Source organism: Quercus suber, unplaced genomic scaffold, assembly GCF_002906115.3.
Source record: "Quercus suber isolate HL8 unplaced genomic scaffold, Cork oak 2.0 scaffold_106, whole genome shotgun sequence".
Classification (NCBI taxonomy): Eukaryota; Viridiplantae; Streptophyta; class Magnoliopsida; order Fagales; family Fagaceae; genus Quercus; species Quercus suber.
This window is the reverse complement of record NW_027069571.1, coordinates 1,515,761-1,526,094: the sequence shown is the minus strand read 5'-3', so window position 1 is coordinate 1,526,094 and position 10,334 is coordinate 1,515,761. Positions and strand designations below refer to the sequence as shown.

The 10,334-nt window shown below is 34.9% G+C and overlaps 1 long non-coding RNA gene across 1 annotated transcript; it reads left to right on the top strand.

Moving 5' to 3' along the window:
- The first annotated feature begins 3,635 nt into the window (after positions 1-3,635).
- Positions 3,636-9,398, top strand: LOC136068268 (uncharacterized). The gene is made up of 3 exons (XR_010629652.1): positions 3,636-3,948; positions 7,903-7,967; positions 8,547-9,398. It is a non-coding gene; the product is annotated as an uncharacterized LOC136068268 (long non-coding RNA).
- The last annotated feature ends 936 nt before the right edge of the window (positions 9,399-10,334 follow it).

Sequence of the window (10,334 nt, the reverse complement as noted above, 5' to 3'; positions counted from 1 at the left end):
GCAAGCCCGGAGCTCACTTTCTTGGTCCCTGCCCTCCGCTAATGCCCACACGTCGAGCTTTCAAGAACTTCTTCACCGATTCATGCAGATCAAGGAAGACTACAGTGCCGAGATCTTCGTCACCATTGCCTGGATGCTGTGGAACCGACGCAATGCTCTGAGACTCAACCTTCAAGTCCAGCCCCTCAACCGTATAAGCTCTTTGGCCAGAAGCTACCTTCAAGAATTTCTGGATGTCCTAGATTAGACACCAGCTGCTACGGGCCTTCCTTCGCCTCAGTAATGGCAACAAGTTGTGGAGTTAGAAGCCCTTGCTTGTCATCGAGCGGTGCTGTTTGTAGTGGAGCTAGGCCTTCAAGATGTTGTCTTTGAGGGTGACTCTCCAGGTGATCCAAGCTCTTAATCAGGACAACGTAGATCACTTGACTTATGGCCACATTCTCAAGGATATCTGAACCCAAGTTGCTGCTCTTTCTTCTTTTGAATTTATTTTTAATACTAGGCACTGCAACATTGTAACAGATGCACTAGCTAAAAAAGCCAAGAACTGTAAGGGGACTCTAGAATGAACTGATTTCATGCCTGAGGACATTGCCCCTCTTGTAGTTTTTGACATTCATTGAGTTGTTTTCTCGTGGAATAAAAGCCCAGGCTACCGATAGCCTGGTTTCTCAAAAAAAAAAAAAATCAATCAATATATACATATATACCTCTAATCTATTCTAATACTATATATAAAAGCAAATGCCTTTAAAAAAGTACTGCCACGTTAAGAAAAATGTCTATCTAAAATTCAGACACGTATAACTTAAAAAATTTAGAAATCGAAGGAGAAATAAAAGTTAGTGCCAATTTTTTTCCTAAGAGGAGTTTCTCTTCGCTAGCGAAAGGTGGTTCCTCTCCATCTTCTCCTAGGTCGTAGAATAGCCGTCCCTTCCTTGGAAGGTGTCTTTGTACCTTGAGGTAACAGGTTTACCTTCAAGGTTTAGTGGTTTTTCCTTTCTTTCGGGGGTGGGGAAACACTTTTTTCTTTGTTCTTTCCTGAGTTTTCTTTTTTGTTGGTAGTTTCTGGTTTTTTTTTTTCAGCATTATGGAGGAGTTAGCAAAGTCTTGGAGTTGTCTTACTCTCTCGGACGTGGAGGGTTCCCAAGTTAGTATCACAGAGGAAGAAGCAATTCCAGAGTTTGTTCTGGCAGCGAAGTTTCTTACCAAGAGGGCTTTGAATGTGGAGGCTATTGCCAAAACATTCACACCCATATGGAGGATGAAACACGGTTTTAGGGTGACAAAAGAGAGCGACCACGTGGTCCTCTTTACCTTCGATAACCAAACTGATCTGGAGCAAGTTCTTAATACAGAACCATGGAGCTTTGATAAGCACCTTATGGTTTTGCGTAGGCATGACAAAGAGGGTGATGTATCAGAGATTGATTTTAATATAGTGACTTTCTGGATACAGGTACATGATTTACCAGTTCGTTTTCGAACAAGAGCTGTAGCAGAAAAGATTTGTGGTGCTGCTGGCTTGGTAGATAAGAACACGGAAGAGGGAGATAGCATGGGAGATGGTTTTGTTCGAGTAAGAGTAAAGGTGGATATTGCGAAGCCTTTATGCAGAGGCCGTGTGGTTTCTCTGGAGAATGGGAAGGACATCTGGGTCTCCTTTAAGTATGAGAGGTTGTCAAATCTGTGCTACTGGTGCGGTAGACTCACTCATGATGACCGGGATTGCGAGCTGTGGATTGAGAGTGGTGGCACGTTACCATCTGAAGCCCAACAGTATGGCGCATGGATCAGAGCATCTCCATTTGTGCGATCAAAGAGAAGCTCAATATCTGTTCCGGGTTTCTACAAACAAAAAGCTCCAGGTCCAAACACAACGACCACCCCAAAGCAGCCTGCAAAACCACCGGTGGTGATCAGACGTGGAGGTCCAGTGCCGGAGATTATTAGGATTGATCAGAGGAGTGAGATGTCTAATAAGGAAGGAATTAAGTCTCCTGATATTCAGGAGGTAAATCCGGTGGAGTCAAGGCCTTTCCATACAGATTCACATGTGGAAAGTGAAGTCATGGCTGGAGATACGGATCAGATTAAGGGTAGATTATCTGCTGAGCTGTTTGAAGAGAAATTAGAGGAGATAAATAGGGAATTGAGGAAATTTGACACGGTAGCAGATTCTCAGCCCAAATCAAACTTTCCCACGGGTAAGGAAAATATTGTGGAGTCAATGACAATTAACGAGATGCTCATGAAGGCCACTCAAGCACGTGCAACACCATCAGGCAGTACCCGTGCACCTTTATCTGTTTTATCTGATGTTTCAAACATTAACACAGTGAATGCAGCTACCTGGAAGCGTCAAGTAAGGTATTCCACAGGCAAGGATGTTATTATGGAAGATGCAGTGGGTTCAAAGAGGAGTGCTCATCCTACGGGGGGTCAGCCGGAGTTACAGAAAAAAAAGAAAACTGTTTCTCGGGTTGGCAAAGGTGACAAAGTGATAATGGTGGAGGCTGGTTCCCAGCCCCGCCAGAACCAATGAGTCTTTTATGTTGGAACTGTCGGGGGCTTGGGAACCAACGTACAGAGAATCAGCTCGCAGACTTAGTGTGGGCAAAAGATCCCTCCGTTGTGTTTTTAGCCGAAACATGGACGGATGAAGCTAGGCTAATTTTTATTCAAGATCGTTTGAAGTTTAAGCATAGATTTATTGCACCTAGGAGAAATAAATCAGGGGGTTTAGTGATGTACTGGAAAGAGGAGATTGATTTAACCATAGAGACTTTCTCAAAGAACCATATTGATGCCACAATTTGCAAAAATAAGGTCGGGGAGTGGAGATTCACTGGTTTTTATGGAGAACCGGATACACAACTCAGACATGAAGCCTGGGCACGTTTGAGAAATTTGAAAACACGAAGTCAAGCTCCTTGGTTATGTGCGGGAGATTTTAATGAAGTTACAAAGCAATCAGAAAAATTAGGCGGTAGAACTCGGCCTCATAGTCAAATGCAAGCTTTTAGAGACATATTGGATGAGTGTGGTTTTATGGACCTTGGTTTTGTGGGAGCCTTCAAGATGTTGTCTTTGAGGGTGACTCTCCAGGTGATCCAAGCTCTTAATCAGGACAACGTAGATCACTTGACTTATGGCCACATTCTCAAGGATATCTGAACCCAAGTTGCTGCTCTTTCTTCTTTTGAATTTATTTTTAATACTAGGCACTGCAACATTGTAACAGATGCACTAGCTAAAAAAGCCAAGAACTGTAAGGGGACTCTAGAATGAACTGATTTCATGCCTGAGGACATTGCCCCTCTTGTAGTTTTTGACATTCATTGAGTTGTTTTCTCGTGGAATAAAAGCCCAGGCTACTAATAGCCTGGTTTCTCAAAAAAAAAAAAAAAAAATCAATCAATATATACATATATACCTCTAATCTAATCTAATACTATATATAAAAGCAAAAGCCTTTAAAAAAGTAGTGACACATTAAGAAAAATGTCTATCTAAAATTCAGACTCGTATAACTTAAAAAATCGAAACATTAGATTCTTTGGCATTGCTTAACACCGTTTAAAAGCTTCTAATTATAAATACAAAAATTAACCGGTTAAAATTAGATGTGCACCAAGATAGAAATAGAGAGAGGCAGGTGACGAAGACACAGAGAGTAACAGAGAAAGAGAGAGGCAATGAAATCAAAAAGTTTCAAAAAAAAGATTTTGCAGACCCAAAACCTAGGGAGAACGGTAAACAGAGAATGGCACGGAGTGGGGATTGGGGAGAGAGAAAAATCTGCAACGATGAAGAGAAAAAAACCTAAATTATATTCAATTCCCCTTCTCGTTTGACAAATTCAGCCGTTCTCTCTATCTTTCTTAACTTCAATTGCCCATGTATCCATAGTTTGCAATCAGAGAATGTCTTTCAATTCCTCTACCGGTTAGTTTTTCTCTTTGCTTTTCAGTTTGTGCATTAATTATGATCAGGTTTTTATAATTTGGCTGGACTTTTTTTTATTTAACTTTCTGGGTTATATTTTTTATTAAGTTATTTGAGTTAGATTTGGTTTTGTTTTGGGTATTTGGTTAAATTGATGTGTGTATCTATTTATATTCTGATTGTTGTTTGGGATGTACAATTGTATTCTTTTGTTTTTCTATATGTCTCCAGGGGACAAGAACAGGGCACCCCAAAACTTAATCAAAGGTCTATTTCTACTCACCTTTATATTTGTCTTTCTACATAAAAAAATCGTGACATGTGTTCTGGGTTATTATTTAACTATTCGGAAATCTATGTCCCATTCAATATTCACATAAACGAAAAGGAAGGCATGAATGCCCAATGAGTATTATCTCCCCTTTCCCTTTCCTTCAGTTTAGCCATTTCATCACCCCTATCAACTGCTATTGCCATTCCCACACTCCTTCAAATTCTGTTGCCACCCTTTAGTTCAATTCATTCAATTATGGGTTCTTTATATATATATATATATATATATAACTTGATTAATATGTATATTACTCAGGAAAAATTGTTGTGTTTTAGGATCTTTTATGAGAAACCCAGATGGATTTTTTTGAGGGGTTTTGCTTTATTCTTTGTTTGGTTTGATCGGTATTGAGTTTCCCTTTATACAGGCTAATGAAATACTTGAATTTGTTTTAGTTTCATTATTAATGTTCTGGGATATAATATAAAGTTCAATTTTGTTGTTTTTCTTTGTTCTGACATATGTTAATTGATACCAAAATAAATAAATAAATAAATTGTTGGCCAATAAATGAGGAAGAGCAGGGCAAAGGGGAGATAGTACAAATCGAGGCATGGCAAAGCCAGTACTCAATTTGATTGGTAATCTGGTACTATTTGTTAATTGCATTATATTTTTTAGAATTTGCTATTCCTATTCCATTGATATTGCAAGCCATAGATGGTTCTCTTAAAAACGAACTACCATAGGCATGAGAATTACAAATTTCAAATGATTTATACATTAGTTAGATATAAGTGCTCAAGTTTAATATTTCCATTATTTGTGAACAAATCCTTGGAAGTTAAGAGTTCTGTACACCAACATCTACATTTCTTTAAATGTGTTGGAATTTAGACCCTTAAACACACAGATTGCGTAGCCGAGATTAATTAGCCAAGTTGTTACTTAGTCAAATTATGCAATTCTAGGTTAAAGCAATCAAATAATCATATCAAGATATAAAGCAGCGGAAAATAAATGAACACAAGATATGATCACCCAGGAAACCACTCGGTAAAAACCTGGGGAGGATTTGACCCACCGATCCTCAAGGCTAACCTGAATTCACTATGAAAGAATTGAAGTTCGTACAAAAGGACTACAAGCTCCCCGCTCGACTTCCTAATGCTACCCACCAGTAGAACTTCCTGACACGACCACGTGCAGGCTCCGAATCCACGGACTACTTCTTTCTTGAATTCCTCAATCAGCTACAAGCTCCCCGCTTGCTTTTCTTTTTAATCTTCAATGGCAGCAACCTTGTTGATCATCAAGATGTAGAAAATATCTCTACCTTGAAAACCCTAAGTTTATGTGAAGGAAAGCTCCTCAAGGATCTCACAAGAGATTCACATAAACCGCAAATATGAGCAACAAAGACTTAGAGAGGTTTGGGTACAAAACCCTAAAATAAAAGGAGGCACAAGAGGCACTCTAATCTCTCTCTCAGAAGTCCCAAAAACGTTCTAGGTTTTCCTTATATATAGAAGTGTTTTACTTGAATCCCAAGACCTTTAAATAGAGTTTGGGCTGAACTGGAACTCTGCAGAAAAATAAATCTGTGCGTGGTTCGATCGATCGAGTCTAATTTTCGATCGATCGAGCCTTACAGATTTAGTCCAATAAATCTGCACTCACTCGATTCCAGTTTTACAAATAAACATACTTTGAGCAAGCCTAAACAAGACTAAACAACCTGTTTTGATCATGGTTTGCAACAATACAAATTAGAGTTCTAAATACATAAATTCCTAAATCTTTAGAACCTAACAAAATGCTTTACATATTTAAGCATGCCCACGTTGAAGACAAATTAGCTATATGTAGTAGAGGAATTGTACATATTATTAATAGTTTGTCACTTTTACCCAATTCAACAGAGCTTTGAGTTGAACAACTGACTGAATTCAAATACAAGAATCATGAGTGTAAGCTATTATGTCCTTCACTAATCTGTTAAGAAAAGAAGAGATACTGAATCATATTGAAAGGTTTAGGTTAGCCTGATTTTCCTTTTGTTTATCTCTTTTTTTTGGTTACATTTTTTTCATTTGATGTCTTTGGGTTGAATTAGTCAGAATTGTTTTTGAAGTATTTGGTTTCAATTAAATTTTTTTCTTCAGTAAATTGACATGTAAAAGTATTGTCTGTCTTATTTTTCTTAAAGTCTGGAACTTCACTTTTTAATTCCGTTCTACCTTTTCCTTTGTCTTGGTATTTTAAAAGTTTATATGTTTTCATTGTAGATAAAATTCTATGTTACAAAAATATATAATGAAAGCAGTTGATGAAGAAGAAATTAGTATGCATGTATTTATATATATTTTTTGTGTGTCACTAAATGGGTAACATTTAGTCAGTGGATTTGGATCTGAATTTGACATGGTAGCTGTTCCTAATTGGTAGACTCTCTTTTGAGTCCAGATTGTTCGATTAAAAATTCCAAAGGACCAAAACAAATTTTTGTTACTTGCAAATCATCCAATCCTGTTTCTTAAGATATGTGGATTAGTTTTGCTAATTGAATAGTGGTTAATAGTATTCCTATTATATTTGTACTCCAAGTGATTTTAGTACCACCTTAGTACCATAGGTTGCCTATTCTCCATGACGCAGGTCACTACCATCTTAATTATTCTCTACATCATTTTGCATATGTGACCAAATTTACTTCTAGATTTTTTGTGGATGGAATGTGTATAGGAACTCAGTTTGTATTTTGTAGAACCTGTTTTACATTGATGTTTATTATGATTTATGTATTTTCAATATCTTTTTTTTTCTTTTATTTCTTTTCACGTTTTTGTGGTAGCATAAAAACAGATAAGATCATTGGTTGTTGTTGTTCAAGAAGAGTTACTGAATTAAATTGAAAGGTTAGGATAGCATAATTTTCCCTTTGTTTCTTTTATTTTTAAATGAATATCTTCTCATTTGTTAATGCTTGATAATTAAAAATAAAATAAAAAACCACAAACAATATATGCAGATTTTCACATATGTACTCTCCGTAACAAAAAAAAAAACTATTAAAATTACTGAATATATATATATATATAATGCAATAGTAGCATGTCAAAGATTATATATAATGCAACGGTAGCATGACAGGGAAGGCGGATGATAATGTTTGAGAAGAAAACCAAAAGAAAATGGCATGGAAGACGAAATAATTTCCAAATTGTGTGTATTAGAAATGGTCTTGCACTAGCTAGGAAAAAATAGGAGAATGGTCATGGGAACAATTGGAACCATCTTCTACTAGAGTTTCATTTATACTTATGTTTGATTTAGTTGCTCCAAAGGAATGACCAATATGCATATATTATGCTATTTCTTGAGGCCCCAGTTAATTAAAGCATCAATCATTGCAGGAAACAAAAAGTCCATCAACATTTAGAAAAAACAAATGACACAAACCTCTAAAATTTTTATAAAATATTTTTTAGAATTGTTATGATATAATGTTTTTACAATTAAAGTCTGAAGTTGGTTGATTTCGACACTCAATTAAATTGTATTATGCTATTGCTAGAATTTCATTGTATTTAGAATATATATATGCTGAATATTAGTTTTAATTTTTATCCCTGATTATAACTAATTGTGCTCTAATGTGTTTCTTTATTTCATTACAGGGAAAGTTTTTCTTAGACAATCTGACAACATTCTTAAATTTCCTGGATCAATGGTCTGCATTTAGGTGAAACTCAATGATTATTTTTATCCTATATTTCTTTGTTTGTTTCTCTATATTTTTCTTTGGTGTAGAATTTTGTGAGACTATTTACTACTGTAGTTTGATGCATTTCATGGATTAATACTACAAAATTTGAGTATCATAATATTTTAATTATTAATTATTGTTTGTCGAAGTCACCTATATTTGCTTCTACAAAAACAGAGACAACTATAATCTCTCTTGGACCGCATAATTTTATTTTGATAATCTTTTGGACCTTTGGAACATGTTTTGAATAATAAAATATTAGAGTAAAAAAAATAAAAAATAAAAGCACTTTCTTTTTGCTTGAGTGCATGGGTGGTAAAGGAATACAAATTTTCTAATATATTTCTAAAGGTCTATCTAAAATTTTGTTGACCGATCACGAAATTTCAAGATTAAATTTGAAGTCTTTATGAAAGACTATTTGGATTCATGTCTTTTTCTTGCAAGTAATTATTTGATTTTATTTTTTTGTGTTTCTTAATGAAAAAATGTTTATATTTTCACTTTTCATGTCTTCTGTAATAAATAAAAGATCTCATGTCTTCTGTGCAGGTTATAAGCTAGTATATATAAAAACAAGATCTCATGCGGAAGAGTATGAGGTTCTACCAAGTGATATATCCTTTGCAATAGTCTTTCTACAATTTCCACACAGAGCTATCACAAGAGACTCTCTCCAAGACATTGTTCATTAATTCAGCATGTTAGATCCTATCATTGTTAACCTTTATTTTTCCATACTTATTTGTGAACGGTTTTTTCATCAATTGTCTTTCCACCTTCTCCCAAATCTTCATCTCCCAACCATCAACCCAATTGGCTAACATTCAATTGCTACCATATTGGAATTAAAACTCAATTGCTCGCGTTCAATGCTTCTCACTGTTTTTGACTTCCCAATTAATTCAGTTTACTATTACTACTGGGTAATTATTGGATACTCTCGGAGTATCATAAATACACACTCTTCCTTCTCACACAACTGTGAGTCCTACTAATTAAATTTATTGGGACTCACAATTCATGTAAGAGGGGAAGTACGCATTTATAGTACTCTAAGAGTATTCAATAATTTTCCATTACTACTATCTTCTCCACTTTATTCTCTTCTTAACCATCCGTTGCTGCTGCCTTGGGATTTTCTGAGCTAAGCTTAAGACAGTCAGGAAAGACACGAACAAAATGATCTACACATCACCAGTGTCAACTTTTGTTTATTGGTACAATTCCTCTTTATGTTGTCCATCTCATATGTCATATCTAAGAATCGACTCTCAGAGTAATTAGGAAAGCAGTGGGCTTTTATTGTTTTCTTATTTTAGCCAATGTTTTGGTAAGATTCATCTTTTAATTAATCCATTGTATAAGTAGTAATCGTTTATAAAGACTAATTAGAAATATTGCTTTTTTATTTTTTTATTTTTTATTTTTGTTAATTTAATTGTGGGAGTACAATTCTTTTGTTGGTCTTTGATTTTTTAAACTTCATTTTTTTTTTTTTTTTTTGATAACTATAAACTTGAAGTTGGTAAATAATTAATGGAAACCTTCTTCATATTAATAATATTCCTTTACAATACGTTTATCATTGTTCACAATTTAACATGAATGTCGATAGTATTTGAATATCAAATTAAGGTAGCTAACTTAGTGTATAAGGTTTGATCCAGATGAAATTTCACTATTGATTGAAAAAAAAAAAATTTGAAATCAAGTCAGTGGTGATTATATTGATAATTATGGTTTCAATTAAAGTTTAGTAATTACATTGGATTTGATTTTATTAGGGGTTTTATTTTCTTCGGAATTTTTAGATTTGCCGTGCTTTTGTAGTTGCCATAGTGAATAATGTAAAAGTAAGATCCGATTGTTGTGCAAATTGATAGGCTTGATTTGCTTCTATAGGAGAACTCTGATTTGGATGCATATGAGACTCTGGTCAGGTATTGATTATATTGTTAGTAATCATAATTTAGGTTTCACACGAAACACTCTATATGTATAGTACAATATATCATGGTTAAATTTTTTTTTTTTAATATAGAGCTTGCCTGTAATTATACGTGGCGTCTTATATATTCAACTTCCCACACTTTGTGATTTGTAGTGACAAGTTATTCTATGAATATTATCAATTTGTTTCCACTTTGCATTCAAAATTTTATGTTTGATTAAAAAGTATTAAAAGATTTCTCTTTATTCGTAAATGTAATCAAGGAAAATTAACAATTTGGAGGCTCTATATGGTATATGCAGGATTTTCCTAAAATCTATGTCAAGAAATGTGTTGTTGCTTTAGATTGAGAAGGAACATGGGAGCTCTTCTCCCTTGACTTTTAT